This window comes from Rattus norvegicus, chromosome 1, assembly GCF_021556685.1.
Source record: "Rattus norvegicus strain SHRSP/BbbUtx chromosome 1, alternate assembly SHRSP_T2T, whole genome shotgun sequence".
NCBI lineage: Eukaryota > Metazoa > Chordata > Mammalia > Rodentia > Muridae > Rattus > Rattus norvegicus.
Window position 1 is genome coordinate 195,984,325 of NC_141534.1, and position 19,894 is coordinate 196,004,218.

General features: G+C 43.2%; 1 long non-coding RNA gene and 2 pseudogenes across 1 annotated transcript; all 3 read left to right on the forward strand.

The window, feature by feature from the left end:
- Window positions 1-8,237: 8,237 nt before the first annotated feature.
- Window positions 8,238-8,924, forward strand: Rps2-ps13 (ribosomal protein S2, pseudogene 13; annotated as a pseudogene).
- Window positions 8,925-12,137: 3,213 nt separating this feature from the next.
- Window positions 12,138-18,148, forward strand: LOC148007819 (uncharacterized). Its single transcript, XR_015647506.1, has 3 exons — window positions 12,138-12,425; window positions 13,108-13,335; window positions 16,736-18,148. It is a non-coding gene; the product is annotated as an uncharacterized LOC148007819 (long non-coding RNA).
- On the forward strand, window positions 13,357-14,824 carry LOC148007820 (small ribosomal subunit protein eS19 pseudogene; annotated as a pseudogene).
- Window positions 18,149-19,894: the final 1,746 nt, after the last annotated feature.

Consider the following 19,894-nt stretch of genomic DNA (forward strand, 5'->3'; position numbering starts at 1 on the left):
AGATGAGGATGCTTGCAGCTAACCATTGAACTGAACAAGGGGACCCCAGTGGAGGAGTTGAGAAACGACTGAAGGAGCTGAAGGGGTTTGCAACACCAAAGGAAGAAGAACAATATTAACCAACCAGACCCCACTTCCCAGGGACTAAAACACCAACCAAAGAGTACACATGGAGCAACCCATGGCTCCAGCCACATATGTAGAAGAGGATGGCATTGTCCAGCACCAATGGGAGGAAAAGCCCTTGGGCCTATGAAGGCTGGTTTCCCCAATGTAGGGGAATGCCAGGGCGTTGAGGTGGGAGTGGGTGGGTGAGAGTGGGAGCATCCTCATAGAAGCAGAGGGAGGGTGTATGGGAAAGGAGTGGGGGAAGGGGATAACATTTGAAATGTAAATACATAAAATATCCAAGAAAAATAAAATTAAAAAAAGTAGATCAGGCTTTTCAAGGCCAGCCTGAGCTACCTAAGACCTTTTCTTAAAAAGAAGGTTAGAAAGGGACCAAAGAGATAGCTCAGTGTCTTGCTCTTCCAGAGGACCTGGGTTCAATCCCCAGCACTTGCATGGCAACTTACAACTGTCTGTAAACTCATTTCCAAGGAATCTCATACATTGCACATAAGATTAAATTAATTAAATTAAATTAATTTTTTAAAAAAGGATTGGGGTGAGAGACTAGGCTAAAGTCAAGGTGTTAACGGAACTCTTCTGCTTTGGTTGGTTTTGCCTCATTTTGATTTCTGGATGTAGCCTACATTATTAGACTCTGCACCTTTCTCCGCCTACACAGGCGACTTTTTTGGCCTATTCTTTCATCTCTTTCTGACTAATCTACCTTTTCACTTATTCTTTGTGACTACTTTGGTGATTTCTAGATTTTTAACATGCAAAAAGCCCCACCTCCCATATTAAAACAGTCTCGTTCTGGGGATCTTCAATGCTATTCAATGTACATAATTTAATGACTTTTTAAAATACTATAGTATATTAATTTATCCCAGTCTTCCTTCACTTTAGGTACATGACCCTAATTCTGTCTTTACCAATTCTTGTTCTCTTACTAAGTTTTGTTCTACATATGCATGCTCCTTCACAGTGCGAGCATATTCAAGTCACCTTTTACATTCTCCTTCATCACTTAAGTGGGCTTAAGGTTACCACTGCCCCTACATCCACCACAACCCTTGTCTTCCATGATGAACTCTACCCTCAAATTGGACAGAATCCCCTCTTCCTTTTGTTGCATTTATTGGATATTTTGTCCCAGGAACAACAATTTAAAAAGTAACTACAATACCAACCTACATACAGAGTTGTCGCTGAGAACAAAAATAATTCAGTTTTCTGTGGTAGAGAAGCAGCCCGCTACCAACTTAGGCACATACCTTGTTTTGTTTTGTTTTTTTCCAAAGATTTCTTTTTATTTCATGTGTATGAGTGTAAGCTTTCATGTATGTACACCACATGTGTGGCTGATGCCCCTAGAGGTCAGACAAGGTTGTGGGAGTCCCTAAAACTGGAGTTAAGAGTGGTGGTGAGCTGCCCGTGACTGCTGAGAACCAACCCAGAAGCCTCTGCAAGAGCAAATGTGCTCTCGGCCGTCTCCCTCCCATGTCCCCAGTCGCCTAGTGTTATCCCTGCACTCGGTCTCACTGAAGGAGAGCAAAGCCTGGTGGCCAAGAGAGAGTTCTGGGGTAGCTTGTAGATCTGCTTAGCTGCATACTGAACCCTACATGAATTTATAGGTACAGTGGGAAATTGGCGGCTGCTTTTCCATGAACCTAGGAAGGAAAGAAAATCTACACAAGTGAAACAAAAGGATCAGAAAAGAAATAAAACAAGTGTGTGTGTGTGTGTGTGTGTGTGAGAGAGAGAGACAGAGACAGAGAGACAGAGATAGAGACAGAGAGAAAAAAAAGAGAGAAAAGCCAAGCTCAGCCTCAGCCATACAGTTCCCTGGCAGGGATGGGGAGTCAAAATAAAAGCCAAAAGATAAGTCAAATGAAACTCAGGCAATCCTATACCCAGAACAAGCCCAGAACCCTTATAAGCCTTAAATCCAGGTTTGACACAACAGTAATTGCCCTAGCAGAAAATTCAGCAGCAGAGAGAATCTCATTTTGTCACACTATATGACTCAGAGGACAGTAGCCAGAAGCAATCTGAAGGGAGAATCTATTTTTAAAAACCGCTACCTGGGGACCTGAAACCAGGGAGCATCCACAGAGCCTCAACTTAACCTGTTAGTGCCCCAAGATAGAGGGAGGTCCAGATAAGCAGCTGTGGAGAGCAGGCGAGCATGTCACTGACAAACCGAAGGATTCGGGTATGCTGTTCTCTGGCTGGGAAAATCATGGAGAAATTATGTGGATATGAGACCCCTGGGTGGATCAAATTCTAGAGTCACCCACCTGATACTACTGTTAATACTTAAGAATACTGAAGTTCCAAGGGGTGTTTGTGATACCCACAGCTGGATCCCTCCGCCCTCCAGCAAGGTGATTAGTATTCAGGAGGTCTTGAAAGGATAAAGACAGGGCCTCTAGCTGTCCCAGTCTCAGTGCTGTGGCTGCTGCTCAAACCCCCACTGCACTTAAGAGACACCCTTCAACGAAAACACTAGTCATCCCAGCAGTGTGATGTGGAGACTCAGGACAGAGGGAGAAAACCTGCCCAACCCACAGAATGTAAAACTTGACCAGCAGACACCCCTGTTACACAAAAAGGGAAAACAGCAGACACTTAATCATTAGCCATTCAGCAGCATCATAAACCACAGGAAAGGCCAGAGTCTCAGTTCAACTTACCTCCCTACTCTGTACACAGTCTTTTTTTTTTTCCTGAACTTATTTTTTTAGAGGTTTAAAATTTTGGGTATGTGTATGAGTAAGTGCACATGAATGGCAGTGCCTGCAGAGGCCAGAAGCATGAGCTACCCCCGAAGCTGGAGGCAGTTGTGAGTTGCCCAACAATGTGGGTGCTAATACCGAAACTCAGGTCCTCTGCAAGAGCATTATGTGCTCTTTAATCACTTAACCTGGTCTCCAATATTGGAGGACCTGGAAAGAGGCCACTCTAATGCCTCATCCTCCCAGGAAGAGCCTTTTGTTCCCCCACCTAAGCCCTCCTTGTCACTTAGCCTCCCTGAGTCGGTGGACTGTAGCATAACTATCCTCTACAGCTAATATCCACTTATCGGTGAGTGCACAGCATGTTTTTTTCTACAACATATCATAGCCAACATGTCAGCAATGTTGGCTTGGGATAGCCCAGCTGGTAGAGCACTTGCCTGACTGACAAGTTCAGTCTCTAGCACAACAGAAGCTGGTTATGGCCATGTGCACCTCTGATTGCAGTACTTGGGAGGCGAAGAAGGACAGAAGATCAGATGTTGACGCTCTTTAGTAAGTACAAGGACCTTCAGGGCTATGTGAGAACCTGTCTCAGAAGACGAGCATACAAAGTAAATATTTAAAGCTGTAATGAAAGACATTAATTTACCCATAAAGGCAGAGGAACATCAGACCCCATCAGCAATCCTCAAGTCCAGGGGAGCACGGAATGGAATATTTCAGTTCTGATAGAAAATAATTGCCCATCAAGATTTCGGCAGCTAACAAAAGTACCTTTTAAACTTGGCAGGCATTTCAAGTCAAGCACAGGCTAATACACTACATACCCATCAAATCAGGGCTCAGAGACACTTAGTGCTATACAGAGGAGGGGGAAAGTCTCAGTCACAACATCAGAAAAAATAATGAATTTCATGAGATGAATAGCTGAACAAAGAAAAAGCAAGATGGAGCATGTCATGAACTACACAGTAATCCAGCGAACCTCGGACACCGATAGGGAAAAACGGAATCCAACAGATGAAGCAATGGACAAAATTACAGTAGTTAGTATGCAACTCTCACACTAGTACCCTGAAGCATAAATGACCCTACCTTGCCAATAAAGAGATGCAGAGTGCCTAAGCGGATTTAAAAAACCATAGCCAACTTCCCACTGTCTGGAAGAAACGCAGCTTAGCGATGAAGACGCTAACAGACTGAGAGTCAGAGGAAGGAAATCAATCCATCAAGCAAGGGGAACAGAAAGCATGCTGGCAGAGCCGGTCTAACATCCGATGAAGTAATTTCAATATTAAAAGACATAAAGAAGGTTTTACATAGTAGCAAAGGAGAAAATGCTTGAAGAAGGGACTAAACAATTGTGTATATGTAAAAAACAATCCATTTTTCCTTCCCATTCCCTGTTCCCAGAATGACAACTCTGAGACCATTTATTAATAAATGCCTTGGACACAAGCTTTGGCTCATTCCCTGACTAGCTCGTAATTTTTTTTTATTTTTTTATTTTTTTTTTTTTTGGTTCTTTTTTTTCGGAGCTGGGGACCGAACCCAGGGCCTTGCGCTTCCTAGGTAAGCGCTCTACCACTGAGCTAAATCCCCAGCCCCATCATAATTTTTTTTTAACACAAACTATTCTATGTCTTCCATATGGTTAGTTATCTCATGGTCCTGACCTGCTTCTTCCTTTGTGTCTTGCAAGCATCTTGCTTGAATCTCTTGCACCTCTATTTTTCCAGAATCCTCTCTCTTCCTACCAGTGTCCTACCTCCTATTTCTTGCCTCAACTCATTGGCCATCAGCTTTTTTATTGACAGGTGATGCTTATAAGAGATGATAGATAGATAGATAGATAGATAGATAGATAGATAGATAGATAGATAGATAGATGGATATGGATGCATGGGTTCTGATATTAAGTGGTCCTAGTATCCTAGATAGGTAACACAAACTAAAAATAAAGAGACCTCAGTTAAATACATAATAGATCAAATATTATGATCTTAACCAGTATCTTCAGGATATTCCATTCAACAAAAACAACACACATTTTTTAGCAGTGTTTGAAACATTAAATAGACCATAAAATAGACCACCCTCCACATCATAAATAAAGTCTTATCAAGTACACAAAAATCAAAATAATATCTCTTATTAGATAATAGTGTAATCAAACTAGAAATTGATAGCAAGAAAAACTATAGAAACTACACAAATGCATAAAAAACTGAGTAACACACTTTGGAAGGAGCATTGAGGAAGTTAGAGAGGAAATAAAAGCTTGCAAAAGCAAGTGAGAATGAAAGCACAATGTACCAGAGCCTTTGGGATATGGCTAAGGCAGTTCCGAGAAGGCACACATAGCTGTGAGTGTGTGATGCTATTCCTGGTCATCGACTTGGCTACATCCAGCGTGAACTCCCAGCCTCGTGGGACTGAGCAACTACTAGACTCTTGGGCTTCCCATTCATAGCTGCCCATCGTTGGGTTAGTTTGACTGCAGACTAAGTCATCACAATAAATTCCCTTGATATATAGAGACCTTCCATAAGTCCCATGGCTCTAGAGAACCCTGACTAATACAGAGTGCTTACATCAAAAAGAGAAATCAATGGGGCAACTCGGGATTTTAGAAAAACAAGAACAAACCCAAAGCAACAGGGAGAAATAATGAAGAATAGAATTTAATGAAAGTAGGAATAAAACAATAATTCATAAAGCTCATCAGACAAAGAGAACAAGTCTTTGGAAAAGAATGACAAACTAAAATAGTTAAAAGAGAAAAGATACAAATCCATTAAATTAGAGATGAAAGGAGGGAGGTTGCTATAGGTGCCAATGAAATGGAGAGAATCATTAGAAAGTATTTTGAAAACATTTTAAAAAACTAGAAGAGATGGTTGAATTTCTAGTCATATATAACTGAAATTAAATCAAGAAGATATAAACAGCTTAAAGACATCCATAACCATCAGTAAGACTGCAGTAGTAGAAAACAAAAACCTTCCAACAAAGAAAAGGTCAGGACCAGATGGAGTCTTTACAGAGGAACCAGCATCATTGGACCTCAAATTTTCAAAAAATGGGTAAGGAAGAAACACTACCAAAAGCAACCTGTGAAGCTAGCTTTACTCTGATACTAAAACCAGATAATACAACAAAGAATGAATTTATAGGCCAATTTCCCTGGTGAACATAGATGTTAAAAGTCTTGATTTGTTGGTTTTAAGTAAAACTTTTGCAAATTGAGTTCAAGAATACATTCAGGTCAGGCATGGTGATGCACACCTTTAATCCCAGCACACAGGAGGCAGAGGCAGGCAGATGTCTGAGTCGGAGCTAGCTTGATCTACAGAGTGAGTTCCAGGACAGCCAGGGCTACACAGAGAAGGCCTGTCTTGAAAACTCAGGAGAAAAAAAAAATCGGATCATACAAAGGCGTAGAGAAATAGCTCTGCAGTTAAGGGCATGTGCTGCACTTGGGGGTGGGGAGGACACCTGAGTTTTGGTTCTCAGCATCTACACAGTGGCTCACAGCCATCTGTTATTCCAGGTTTAGGGGATCTGATGAATTCTGTCGTCACTGCACATACATGCAGGCAAAATAACCATACACATTTAAAAAAAACTTAAAAAAAAAAAGACACACCATGACCAAATTAATTTTATTCCAAGAATGCAAAATTGGTTCAACATATGCAAATAAGTAAGTGTTATTTTGTACATAAGGAGGACAGAAATCACATGACCATCCAAATTGATGCAGAACAAGTCTTTAACAAACTTCACCATTTTTGTTTTCTTGATAATAACCTTGAGTGAAGCAAGATCACTTAGTGGGTACAGGAGCCTGGCACAAAGCCTGATAACCTGAGTTTGATTCCCAGGACAACAAATAAAATAAAATGTAATGATAAATTGTTAAGAGTCCTTAAGAAGCCAGAAATAAAAGGAACAAACCCCAGCATAATAAAGACATTATATGAGATGTATAGACCATTACACTAAATGCAGCATTTACCCTAATGGAATGAAACAAGGGCTTTCCCTCCACTCTTACCCAACATAGTGCTCAAAGTCTTAGCTAACAAAAGAAATACAAATAGGAAAAGAAAACACCCAGAAATTATCTCTATTTGAAGATGACATGATCCTATACTTAAAAGGTCCCAGAGACTCCACCAGAAAACTCGTAGATCTGATAAACTCTTTCCACAAAGTAGCAGGATACAGAAATTAGTATCTTTCCAGTATACTAATAACAAACTTGTTGAGAAGGAAACCAAAAGGAAAAATTCCATTCCCAATAGCTTTAAAAAAAAAATACCTACACTAAAGCTCACCGAGTAAGTGAATGACCACAACAATAAAAGCCTTTAAGACCCCAAAGAAAGGAAAGAAAGGAACACTGGAGGATGGAAAGATGTCCTGTGCACCTGGATTGGCAAAAGCAATCTTGTAACTGAGAGCATTCTACAAATTCAGCACAAAACCCACCAAAATTCCAATGACATGTTTTACAGAACTAGGGGGAAAAATATCTAAAATCCATATAGATTCACAAAAGACCCCCAGAAAGCCAAAGCAACCCGTGACAAAAAGAACAATATCCAATCTCATATTATACTACAAACCTTGTTGTTGTTGTTGTTGTTGTTGTTGTTGTTGTTGTTTTAAAGCAGCTGGGTGCAGTGGCTCAAGCCTTAATCCCAACAGGAACAGGGATCAGGCAAAACCTGGAGGATCTCTATTGAGTTCAAGGCCAACCTGGTCTGTACAGTGAGAGCTACGTAGAAGGACTCTGTCTCTGATTCAAAATAACAACAACAACAACAACAACAACAAAAGACATAGAACCAGCACAAAAACAGGCAGGTAGACTAGTGGAATATAATACAGACCCAGAAAGACTCTTACACTGTTCCTGCTACCTAATTTTGACGAATGCATTGAAAGAAAGAAAGCCTCCTTAACAAATCATGCCAAGAAAAACTGTATTCTGTATTCTCTATGTAGAATAATAAAACTGCCTCTCTCTCTCTCTCTCTCTCTCTCTCTCTCTCTCTCTCTCTCTCTCTCACACACACACACACACACACACACACACACACACACACACACCAAATCAGTTCAAAATGGATCAAAGATCCTACCATAAGATATGAACCCCTTTCTTCTTCTTCGGGAAAACACCAAATGGCAGATGACGCCGGTGGGAGGGCCCGGAGGACCCGGGGGCCCAGGGTTAGGAGGCCTCGGGCGGCTTCCCTGGAGGATTCAGCAGCGGCCTTAGGGGCCATGGCTGTGGCGGTGGTAGTGGTCGAGGCTGCGGGGCTCATGGAGGTAAAGCTGAAGACAAGGAGTGGATCCCTGTCACCAATCTGGGCCGCCTGGTTAAGGACATGAAGATCAAGTCCTTGGAGGAGATCTACCTGTTCTCCCTACCCATTAAGGAGCCTGAGATTATTGACTTTTTCCTGGGTGCATCTCTAAAGGATGAGGTTCTGAAAATCATGCCAGTGCGGAAGCAGACTCTGGCTGGCCAGCGAACCAGGTTCAAGGCTTTTGTTGCTATTGGGGACTACAGTGGCCACGTTGGTCTTGGTGTTAAGAGCTCCAAGGAGGTAGCCACTGCCATCCGAGGGGCCATCATCCTGGCCAAACTTTCAATCATCCCACTGCGGAGAGGCTACTGGGGGAACAAGATTGGCAAACCCCACACTGTGCTATGCAAGGTGACAGAGGGCTGTGGCTCAGTGCTGGTGCGTCTCATCCCCGCCCCCAGAGGCACTGGCATTGTCTCTCCTCCTGTGCTCAAGAAGCTACTGATGATGGCCTGTATAGATGACTGCTACACTTCAGCCAGGGGCTGCACTGCCACTCTGGGCAACTTTGCCAAGGCCACCTTTGATGCCATCTCCAAGACCTACAGCTACCTGACCCCTGACCTCTGGAAAGAGACTGTGTTCACCAAGTCTCCTTATCAGGAATTCACTGACCATCTTGTGAAAACCCACACCAGAGTCTCTATTCAGAGGACCCAGGCTCCAGCTGTGGCTATCACATAAGGGTTTTTATATAAGAAAAATAAATGAATTAAGTCTGTTTTTAAAAAAAGATTTGAACTCCTGAAAATACTGGAGAAAAAGACTTTGATCTACATGCATAGATAAAGACTTTTTGAACATGATTCCAACAGGGTCTAGAGAGATAGCTCTGAGTCAGTGTTAGATGCAAGCTGTCAGTTCAGGTACTCTTTCTGTCCCCTGAGGATTCTCGTTCTTTCTTCTTTCTTGTCATGCTTTAGCATCTCTCCTTACACAGCCATGTTGGGTCTGACGACCCAGCAGGCATCAGTTGCCAATGGCTCCTGAGCTAAGGCAGAAGCTCATGAGCGTCTCCCCCATCCCTGCTAGAATTATTGACTGGATTGATCTTGTGCAAATAATTATAGCTCCTGTGAGTTCGTGAGCACAATGGCCATGTCATGTCCAGAAGACAGAATTTCACAGCACTCCCCCTCAGCCTCCAGCTCTTAATTTCTTTCCACCCTCTCTTCCGGATGTTCCCTGAGCTTTGTGGGAATTCATATGGATGTACTGCTTAGGGCTGAGCATTCAAAAGTCACTTATTCTCCGCACTTTGACCTTTGGGTTCTCTGTATTGATTGTTCTTGCTTGGTGGGGAATGTATATCTGATCGAGGCTGAGAGCCACGCTAATCTATGTTTGTAAGCATAAATATTTAGAAGGCAGTTTGACTACATGTCCATTTAACAAAAGAGTTGCCCTCTATGGCCTACAGTCTCCTAACCATGGATTTTTAGACAGGTTTATAGTACCAAGAATGGATTCCTTCCTGTAATGCAGGCCTCAAAGCAAACAGAAAATGATGGGTTATCACCATAACAGCTATGACATTATTATACCTGTGGACACATCTAACCATTATATGATGTGTGTGTCTGTGTTTTATTTATTAATTTATTTGTAACTTGGTCAAGCAGTTCTAGAGCATGGACTTTGCAAACGATAATATTATGTCTTAATGTTGTTAAAAAATATATGTTTAATCTAATAACCTTGCAGGTTGCGTGCTGGATACTCTACTAATGAATGAAGAAACAAACTCCTTGCCAAACACATATTATACAGAGGGTTGATAAGACAGAGCTGGAGAGAAGGCTCTGTGGCTAAGAGAATTGGCTGCTCTTCAAGGGGATCTGGGTTCAATACCCAGCAACCACATGGCAGCTCACAGCTGTCTGAAATGTCAGCTCTAGGGGATTCAATGTCCTCTCCTGGCCTCTGTGAGTACTAGGTGCTCAAGTGGTGCACAAATAGAGACTGAGGCAAAACACCTCATCCATAGAAATAAAAAACCTAGAATATTCAGAGAACTACAAGAGGTAAACACACATTCATGTATTTCTCCCTTAGAATCCTTCCCATGCTTAGGAATTTTCCTCACTTTCCCTTAATAAATCTATGTTTGATTCTGCTTTGAAAATAAAACAGGGGACAGGTATGATGGCTCATGGCTTTAATTCCAAAATATTCAGGAGGCAGAGGCAGGAGGATCTCTATAAGTTCCAGGGCAGCCTGGTTCCATGTCAGGCAGAGGCTACAGAGTGAGAGCCTCTTTCAAAAAAAAAAAAAAAACAAAAACCAAAAAACAAATAAATGCCCACAATGGTGACACATGCCTTTAATCTCAGCACTCAGGAGGCAGAGGCAGGCAGATCTCTGTGAGTTTGAGGCCAACCTGATCTATAGAGGGAGTCCCAGGAGAGCCAGGTATGCAGAAAAGCCCTGTCTCAAAAAAAACCAACAAAGAAATAATAATAATAATAATAATAATAATAATAATAATAATAATAATAATAATCTTTAAAATAAAAAGTAAACCAAATAAATGAATTTTTTTAAGAATTAAGTGGAGCTGAAGAGATGGCTTGGGATTAAGAGTACTTATCACTCCTACAGAGGACTAGGTTTAGTTCCCAATATCCACAGAAACCACATAACTGTCTGTAACTCCTTTTTAAGGAATCTGAAGCCTTCTCCTGGCCTCTGACAGTATCAAGCATGCACATGAGGCACACATATGTACAACAGGCGAAATGTCCACACGCATAAAAATAAATCTTAAAAGAATAGAAGAAATTGGCACCTTGAGAGACAGCTCAATAGTTAAGGGTACATACTACTCCTGTTTGTTTATTTGGGGTTTTGGTTTTGTTTTTGTTTTCAAGACAGGGTTGACTCCATCTAACAGCCCTGGTTGTCCTGGAACTTGACTTGTAGACCAGGCTGGTTTCAAACTCACAGAGATCTGCTTGCCTCTGCATCCCCAAGTGCTGGGCATGCTAGGTGCACATAGCATACTCTTACAGAGGATCCATGCTTGGTTTCTAGCACCCATGTCAGGTAGGTCACAACTACCTATAACTCAAGCTCCAGGACCACACACACACACACACACACACACACACACACACACACACACACACACAAAAATACACACACACACACAAATACACACACACAAATACACACACACAAATACACACACACACAAATACACACACACAAATACACACACACACAAATACACAAAATTAAAAATAATAATTATAAAAATAGGATAGGCCAGGTGTTGTTGACCACATCCTTAATCATCAGAAGAAGGAGGAGGAGGAAGAGGAGGGGGGAAGGAAGGAAGGAAGGAAGGAAGAAAAAAGAAGAGAGAAGAGAAGAGAAGAGGAGAGGAGAGGAGAGGAGAGGAGAGAAGAGAAGAGAAGAGAAGAGAAGAGAAGAGAAGAGAAGAGAAGAGAAGAGAAGAAGAACAAGAGATGGTGGATGGCTGTTATGCAGTAGTTGATGACAGTAACAAGTCTGATAATCCACTCCCCTCAACTAAAAAGGTGGAAGATATTCCATACAATCATTCTCTGTGGCCTCCAGAGGCCCCTGTGACTTTTCTATTTCTCCAATATCTTTATGTTCTCTATTAGCATATTTCTGTCTCCTCACTATAAAGATGGAGAAAGATGGAAAAAGAAGTATACCAAAGGTCACAACTTCCTAAAGGTTTCAGCTAACTCAGGAGCCTTTACCGCACTTCAACACAAGTAAGCAACTATTAATTGTCCTACCTAGTTATGATGGCGATGAGGTTGATGTCACTGGAAGAATGACCATATCCGGAAGGTTTCCACTCATGGCCCAGCAGGGGGAGCTCTGTTTCTAAGGAGTCACTTTCCACTACCCGGGGGGGTAAGCCAGTGCAGCGTCCTGGTCCTGGTAGAAAGGCAGGTCATCCTGGGAGGTGGCAGGCTCCTTGTGGAAAAAGAAAAAGAAGAAAACATTGACTAAGCTCCAGATTAACAGTGTTAATTTTTAATTCAAGAGCCTGGAGCTAAGGTCCTTCTCTGGATTACTCTGTACGGCATCCGATCCCCCGCCAGCGTAAACGGCAGTTTCTCTGGAGTGGCCCATAGAGGTTGCCAAGTAAAAGCAATCGGCTGTCGTCCTTGGTTCTCCATTCCCGGGCAGGAATACTGAAGAGCAGGTCTGTTCTCTCTCTCTCTCTCTGGATCATCTTGTCTCCCTGAATCCTTAGGCCTGGCATTATACTCGGCTCCAGGAGCTGCCTCGTTCTTGCCCTTCGGCAATATTCTCCCTGATGTTGACGGGTGAGGGAAACGGGACTCCTCCCCTAGAGAGGAAAATCACTCAAGTCAACTTGGGAGATAAACAGTAGTTCTTGGTACTTGCCCAGGTTTCATAGTCTACTAGTGTAGCCCATTCCATCCACTTTCTCTGCATCAGGGTTTTGGAAAAATAATGAAGCAGCCTCTGACGATCTTTTGTCTTCTCCGACCACCTTTATACTGATGCCTGTTTTAGATCAAGGTAAACTAATAGGCCAAAGGAAGCACATGGATGGCCATTTCTGATACGTCTAGCAAAATTCCACTAAAATGGAACATGAAATCAAGTTCAGACAGAGATATATAGTGATTTCAGAGCCAGCCTGGATGAGAGAGCGAGAATCTGTTTCAAAAGAAACAAAGATGCAATTGTAACTCCTGTTAAAGAGTGTGGTGATTTGAATGAGAATGGCCCCCACAGTTTAAATACTGGAATTCCTGTGGTGGCTGTTTGGGAAGGCTTAGGAAGTGTGGCCAGGCTGGAGGACCTATAAAGGCTCATGCCATTTCAAATTAGCTCTCTCTGTTTCCTGTCTGTAGGTTGAAATGTAAGCTTTCAGCTGTTGCTCCAGCACCATACTGCCTGTCTGCTGCTGTGCTCCCTACCATGGTGATAATGGACTCACATCTGTAGAACCTAAGCCCAAAGAAACCCTTCCTTCTATAAACTGCCTCGGTCACGGTGTTATTCCCAGCAATAAAAAAGACTAAGACAAAGCATATATTTAACAAGTTGGGTGCGGTAACAAAGGCCAGTAACTATACTTGGTAAGCTGAGACAGAAGAATCATGAGTTCAAGGCCAGTCTCAGTACATCATTTGCCTAGTGTGGTGATTTGAATGGGAATGACCTCCACAGGCTCGTATGTTTGAATACCTGGTCTCCGGTAGATGGAACTATTTGGGAAGGATTTGGACATGTGATCTTAGAGGAGGAGATGTGTCATGGGAGTAGGCTTTGAGGCTTTGAAAGCTTCCCAACACCTCCAATGCGCCCTCTCTCTCTCTCTCTCTCTCTCTCTCTCTCTCTCTCTCTCTCTCTCTCTCTCTCTCTCCCTCTGTCTCTCTCTCTCTCTCAGTGCTGAAGATGTAAGACCTCATCTGCTGCTGCTCACATCATGCTTCTCCTTCACCATCATGGATTCTAATCCTCTGGAAACTTAAGCCCAATCAATTGTTTTTTGTTTTTGTTTTTGTTTTGTTTTTTGTTTTTTTGTTTTTTTGGGTTTTTTTGTTTTGTTTTGTTTTTTGTTTTTTTTTTGTTTTTGTTTTTGTTTTTGTTTTTTGATAACCTTACCTTTGTCATTGTATCTTATCACAGGCAATAGAAAAAGTAACTAATGCAGAAGTTGTTACCAAGAACTGGGCTATTACTGTGGCAGACTGTTATTCTCACCAGATAGAACAAGACCACTACAATTTTTGAGCCAAATTTGAAGCAAGCTTGATTTTTATTGGGGTGTACCTGAGAGCTGGCCAGTGTCTGCCTCCTAAGCAGGGCTAGAGAGAAAGCAGCCCTGAGTGGCCCCTTTAAGTAACAAAGCAGAGACAATGGAGCAGTAAAGTAGTACAGAAAGATCTGAAAACAACTGACCACACAAAAAAACAACAGCCAGTGTAGTCACTGATCAGGAAGGGCTTGGGTGTTCTCAAAAACAAGTCAAGGTCATAGGCTGGGGCAGGGGGACTTAAAAACAGAAGCTCCCTTTCCCCTGGCTGGCAGCGTGGAGGCCGCAGGATCCCTGGAGTTACTGTAAAAGACGTTAACCAGCAGGAGTTCGTCAGAGCTCTGGCAGCCTTCCTCAAAAAGTCTGGGAAGCTGTAAGTCCCCGAATGGGTGGAACAGTCAAGCTGGCCAAACATAAAGAGCTTGCCCCATATGATGAGAACTGGTTTTACACACGAGCTGCTTCCACAGCACAGCACCTGTACCTCCGTGGTGGTGCAGGGGTTGGTTCCTTGACCAAGATCTACGGAGGACGGCAGAGAAACGGTGTCAGGCCCAGCCACTTCAGCAGAGGCTCTAAGAGTATGGCCCGCCGGGTCCTCCAGGCCCTGGAGGGGCTGAAAATGGTGGAAAAGGACCAAGATGGGGGCTGCAAGCTAACACCTCAGGGACAGAGAGGCTGGACAGGATCGCCGGACAGGTGGCAGCTGCCAACAAGAAACATTAGAACAAAGGATGCTGGGTTAATAAATTGCCTCATTCATAAAAACAAAAAACAAAAAACAAAAAACAACAACAACAACAACAACAAAACCAACCAGAAGCTCAGCTCCTACAGTAAATAGAAACTTATTTTTAACAATAATAGCTCCTGCCCTCAGAATGGAGTCAGGCAGATTCCCCACAAACCTGACCATGTGGTTGTTTGCAGGAAGACTTTGGAACTTTGGACTAGAAAAGCTATTGAATGCTGTGAGTAGAACTTAATGGGCCATCCCAGTAGGAACTTGGAAGTCAGTAGTGTAGTGAGAATTTTGGTTTCTTTAAAAAACACAGGGGTTGGGAATTTAGCTCAGTGGTAGAGCACTTGCCTAGCAAGCGCAGGGCCGTGGGTTCGGTCCCCAGCTCTGAAAAAAAAAAAAAAGAAAAAAGAAAAAAACCACAGAAATATTAAAAGAATATGTTTTCATTTTAATCCCAGGTCTGGGATGCAGGGTTGCTTCAGACTGTCCACAGCAGCTGACTGTAATTTGCCTACTGCTCTGGTGGGGAGTGATTTTGCCAGCTGCAGACAGGTTTTGTGATTGTGTGACATTTGGAACTCTGGGGACTTTTTTGAGGGTATGTAAATGTTCGAGCCACCAAGAGGTGGGTTATTGGTTGTTGTTGGTCGTCATCTGTTAGATCGTAGTGCACAAAAAATGTTAGATATCCTGACAGGGAAGATCAAAATTGCCCCAAGGAATTTGATGGCCCTAATCAGCAGGAAGTAGTCTAACAATAACAGTTGCCTCTTTTCCAACCCCTGAAGTCTTTCAGAGACCTCTTTACTTTCTTCTCCATCCTTTTTTCTCTCTTATCTAGTGATAGAGAGTTGATGGGGTGGAAGGAAAAAAAGGTGGAGAAAGGTGGAAGAAAGAAGAACCCACAAAGTAGCCAAACACAGCTTTTCAGTAATGCTGAGACTTATGTGGACTTTGGAGGCCCAGCTCAAGAGGTTTTAGGGGGTAAGAAGTCACTGGGCCAGGGACTACTCTTGTAATATTTTGGCAAAGTGGCTGCTTTCTGTCTTCTTCCTAAGAACTTGCCTGAGGTTAAATTTAATAGCAAATAGACTAATTTCTTTGACAGTTTCAAGACAGCTTAATATTGATTGGCTTAGCAGTGTGGTTATTAGTAATTGCTATTATGGAGGTCTACAGTGAAAAAGAGGAAGTTGGGAAAAAAGAAATACAAAGTAGATAGTCTGAAGAAAACAGAGCACCAGGAAACTTAATGTTGGAGCCAAGGCTTGTGCTGAAAGAGATAAGCTTAAGGAGCCTGGTGCTCATAGCTCATTGAAGAAAGGGATTAGTACCCTCAGGGTAAGATCCACCCAGTTAAGCTTCCAACCTGTGGAAGGAAAAGGCCTTGGAAAATTTCTGCTCCTAAAAAGGAATAAATCAAAGCTGCTGAAAATGTGATTCAGAGGAACCAGGGTACACCCCAAATTGGTAGTCAAACTTGGCGGTGCCATCTAGGTCATACTGTCATTAGAGTCATGAAGAACATGGTGGTAAAGGAGTTGTGGAATCCTCCTCCCTGACTAGGGGGAGCCGCAGATGTCAGGGAAGACCCTGCATGAAGGCCTTGAGAGGGCAAGAGGCCTGAGAGGCCATGATGTACAGCTATGGGCGTGAAGCCTGGATTAGGATATACTGGGGATTCCAAGGTGGTAGAGGAGTCTATGGCATGGGAAATCTGCCCAGGAGAGATGCACAGAGGAAGCAGAACAAGCCCGAGAGAGCAGTATGCTGCCGTCAGCAAAGCTGGAAGAACAGAGTCACCTAAACCCTCTTGTTTGACATAGAGCTCCAGGATTTGGAGTTTGCCTGCTAGGTTTCCCATCTTGTTTAGGACCAGTATTTCCTCACTCTGCCTCAGTTTCCCCCCTTTTGGGATGGAATACATGGTCTATCCTAGTGCATGTTGGAAGTATGTAATTTGCATTTTGATTTACAGGGGTTCACAGTTAAGAGATCACCTTGAGCGGAAGAGCCGGAGTTGGGGTCAATCTAAGGCCAGTGGGAAAATTCCACCACAGACCTCCAGGCACAAAGACCCTCCCTTTCATCTTATTTCCTGGAACAACTGCAAGACAAAGCCACCTGTGACTCCCAAGTGACCCCCTTGGAAAGTCCCATACGGTCCACTGACCACAAGACAGTTGGAAGGTCGCTTTGCCCCACCAATAGTACCCTGCCTAGTTACTATTGTTTGAATTCTGCCCTTATTGTTTGAACTCTGCCTTTATCAAAGGTATATAACTCCCTGTTAGAGTCTGCTCAGGGTCGTATCCCTCTTGAAGCGGGGCGACCCCAATGCGCTGGAATAATGAAAACTTCTCTTGCTTTTGCATCAATCACCACCTCATGAGTCTCATTCAAGGGGTCCCGGTAGAGGTCCAACTCACATGAGTCCCAGGAAAGATTATGAACTTTGGACTTTTAAGCAGTATTTAGATCGAAAGACTGTGGGGACTTTTTAAGTCAGATTAAATACATTTTGCAGTATGATTTGGCTACCAACCTGTGTGGGAGAGCCAGGGCGTAGAATGTGGTGGTTTGAATGAGAATGGCCCTCATAGGTTCATATGTCTACATGCTTGGTGTCCAGTTGGTTGAACTGTTAAGGAAGGTTTAAGAGTGGCATTGTCACTGGGGTGGGCTTAGAGGTCTCAAAAGTTTCTTGACATCCAGTGCTCTCCTTGCTTCCTGTTCAAATGTGAGTTCTCAGTTGCTCTTGTCATTGTGCCTTTACTGTTCCACCATAATGCATTTTAATCCTCTAGAAACTTAAGTCCAAATAAATGATATTTAAAAAAAAAAAATAAGATGCCTTGCAGCCTGGTGCCATGCAACCCAGGCAGGAAGAAACCCTGAGATGACCTCACTCCTGAGTCATGTCGATCGAACAGACAGACCATGGTCAAGTCAAACCCTGCCCAGTGTCACAAAGCACAAGGGGGCATAGCACTCCTGAGACAACCCCAGATACCCAGAGGGCCTGGGTGTCACTAAGATGAAGAGGTAGGCCTGCAGATCCAAGGCTGCAGGATCAAAGTTGCCTGACACAGGGCAACAAGAGGATCTCTGAGAAGAGTCCTGGTGAGGATCCAGGGTTGATGGTGTAGCAAAAGCCAGAGGCCCGGAACCAGACCAAGGACTCATTGCAATGAACTTTTGCAAGTGAAGATGTGTAGTCAAAAGGGTGTGCTGTAGGACACACTGGGACACACTACAGCTTCCATGATGAGATTTTTACTTTTTTTTTTCCTTTTGTTGGGGGAGACTGCAAGGGTGGGACAGGAAGATGAGTGGGATTGGGATGTATGATGTGAAATTTACAAAGAATCAATAAAAAGTTAAAAAAAAATAAGGTTGCCTTGGTTATAATGTCTTATCACAACAATAGAAAGGTAATTTGTAGCGAGAATTCTGAAATTCTGATTTCTTTAAAAAACAAATATTATAAAAATATTTCATTTTAATCCCAGGTGTGGGGCTATGGGGCCCCCTGCTTTGCAGCAGGTGACTAGGATTTGCCTCATGCTCTAGCAGAGGCGTGGCTTTGCCAGCTGCGATTGTGTGACATTTGGAACTCTGGAAGCTTTCAGAGCATATACAAATTTTAGGGCCTGAAGAGATGAGGTTTGTGGTTAGTGATCGCTCAGGGGGATTGGTTGCATTTTTATCAGTAGTCCTGCTCAAAGAAGAAACAAAAGGAAAGAGTTGGATTTAGAGATCTCTACCTCTCTCCCCTCTCTCCTTCTTTCTCTCCTATCTAGTGATAGGGGGTAAAACTGGAGAGATAAAGGTAGGGAAAAGAAGAACACACAAAGTAGCAAAGATCAGTTACAGTAACTAATACATCTCATTAAATCCTAGATTCTGTCCCAACACCACATAAAACCAGATGGTGCAACTCTGAAAGCCAGCCTTTGCCTATACAAGACCCTGCATCAAAGAGAGATAACCAAGGAGTGCAGAGGCACTGTCAAGGATAATAAAGTGGAGATGTAGGAACTCTCCTCTTACATGCACATCATGCGTGCCTAATTCTTGTCACTCTATGCTTTCTTCTCTTACTTGTGCCTTAACCAGAGGCACAGTGCTTAACCTCGTCAAGTTGATAGGACTGAGAAATCTCTAAATTAATTAAAACCATCTCTATGGTGGCATTTCCACAGGCTCTTACACCATAGGGGTTCTGAGCCTGACCCAGGAGTGAAGGAATCCCTGGAGAAGTCCACAGGATGAATGTTTCTGGAAAGTGGTGGAGTCTGTGTGGAGGAAGTACTCTCTACTGGGAATAGCTTACCCCTTTTTATATCATCCCTTTCCCCTATCTCCTGGCCATATGGTGTGAACAGCTATGTTGTGCTATATATACCCTGTCCACCATGGTGGACCTTGTGAGACTCTGGAACTGTGAGTCAAAATAAATCCTTCCTCTCTCGTTTCTGTTAAGTATTGATGAGAAGAGTGAAAAAGGCCTCTTGGATGGGGGTGACCTGAAAGATAAGGCAAGTTTCGTTAAACTGAACCCACAGTTCTCTTATTTAAGATTCAAATTGTGGACTGGCTAGAGACAGCTCAGTGGGTACATTCCTTGCTATGAAAGCATGAGGACCTGAGTTTGGACTCCCCAGCACACTCATAAAAATTTGATTGTGGAGGCTCATGTCTGTAACCCTGTGCTGGCAGGCAGAGACGAGCAGACCCTAGGGATTCACTGGTCAGCCAGTCTAGTCCAAAAGAGCAAGCTCTGCATGATGTAAGAGATCTCGTCTCAAAAATAAAGTGCAGAAGTGATTCAGGAAGATATAATGCCAAACTCCGGCTTTCACACCTGCCCAGATACACACGAGTGTTCACACATGCATATCACACACACACACACACACACACACACACACACACACACACACACACACACACACAGAGCTGAGAGTTCTGCATCTTGATCAGAAGGCAGCCAGCTGGAGACTAGCTCTGGAAGGCAAATAAGAAGAGGACCTCTTCCACACTGGGTGGGGCCTTAGCAAAGGAGCCTCAAAGGCCACCCCCACAGCAACACACATCCTCCAACAAGGCCACACCTACTAAGAGAGCCACTCCT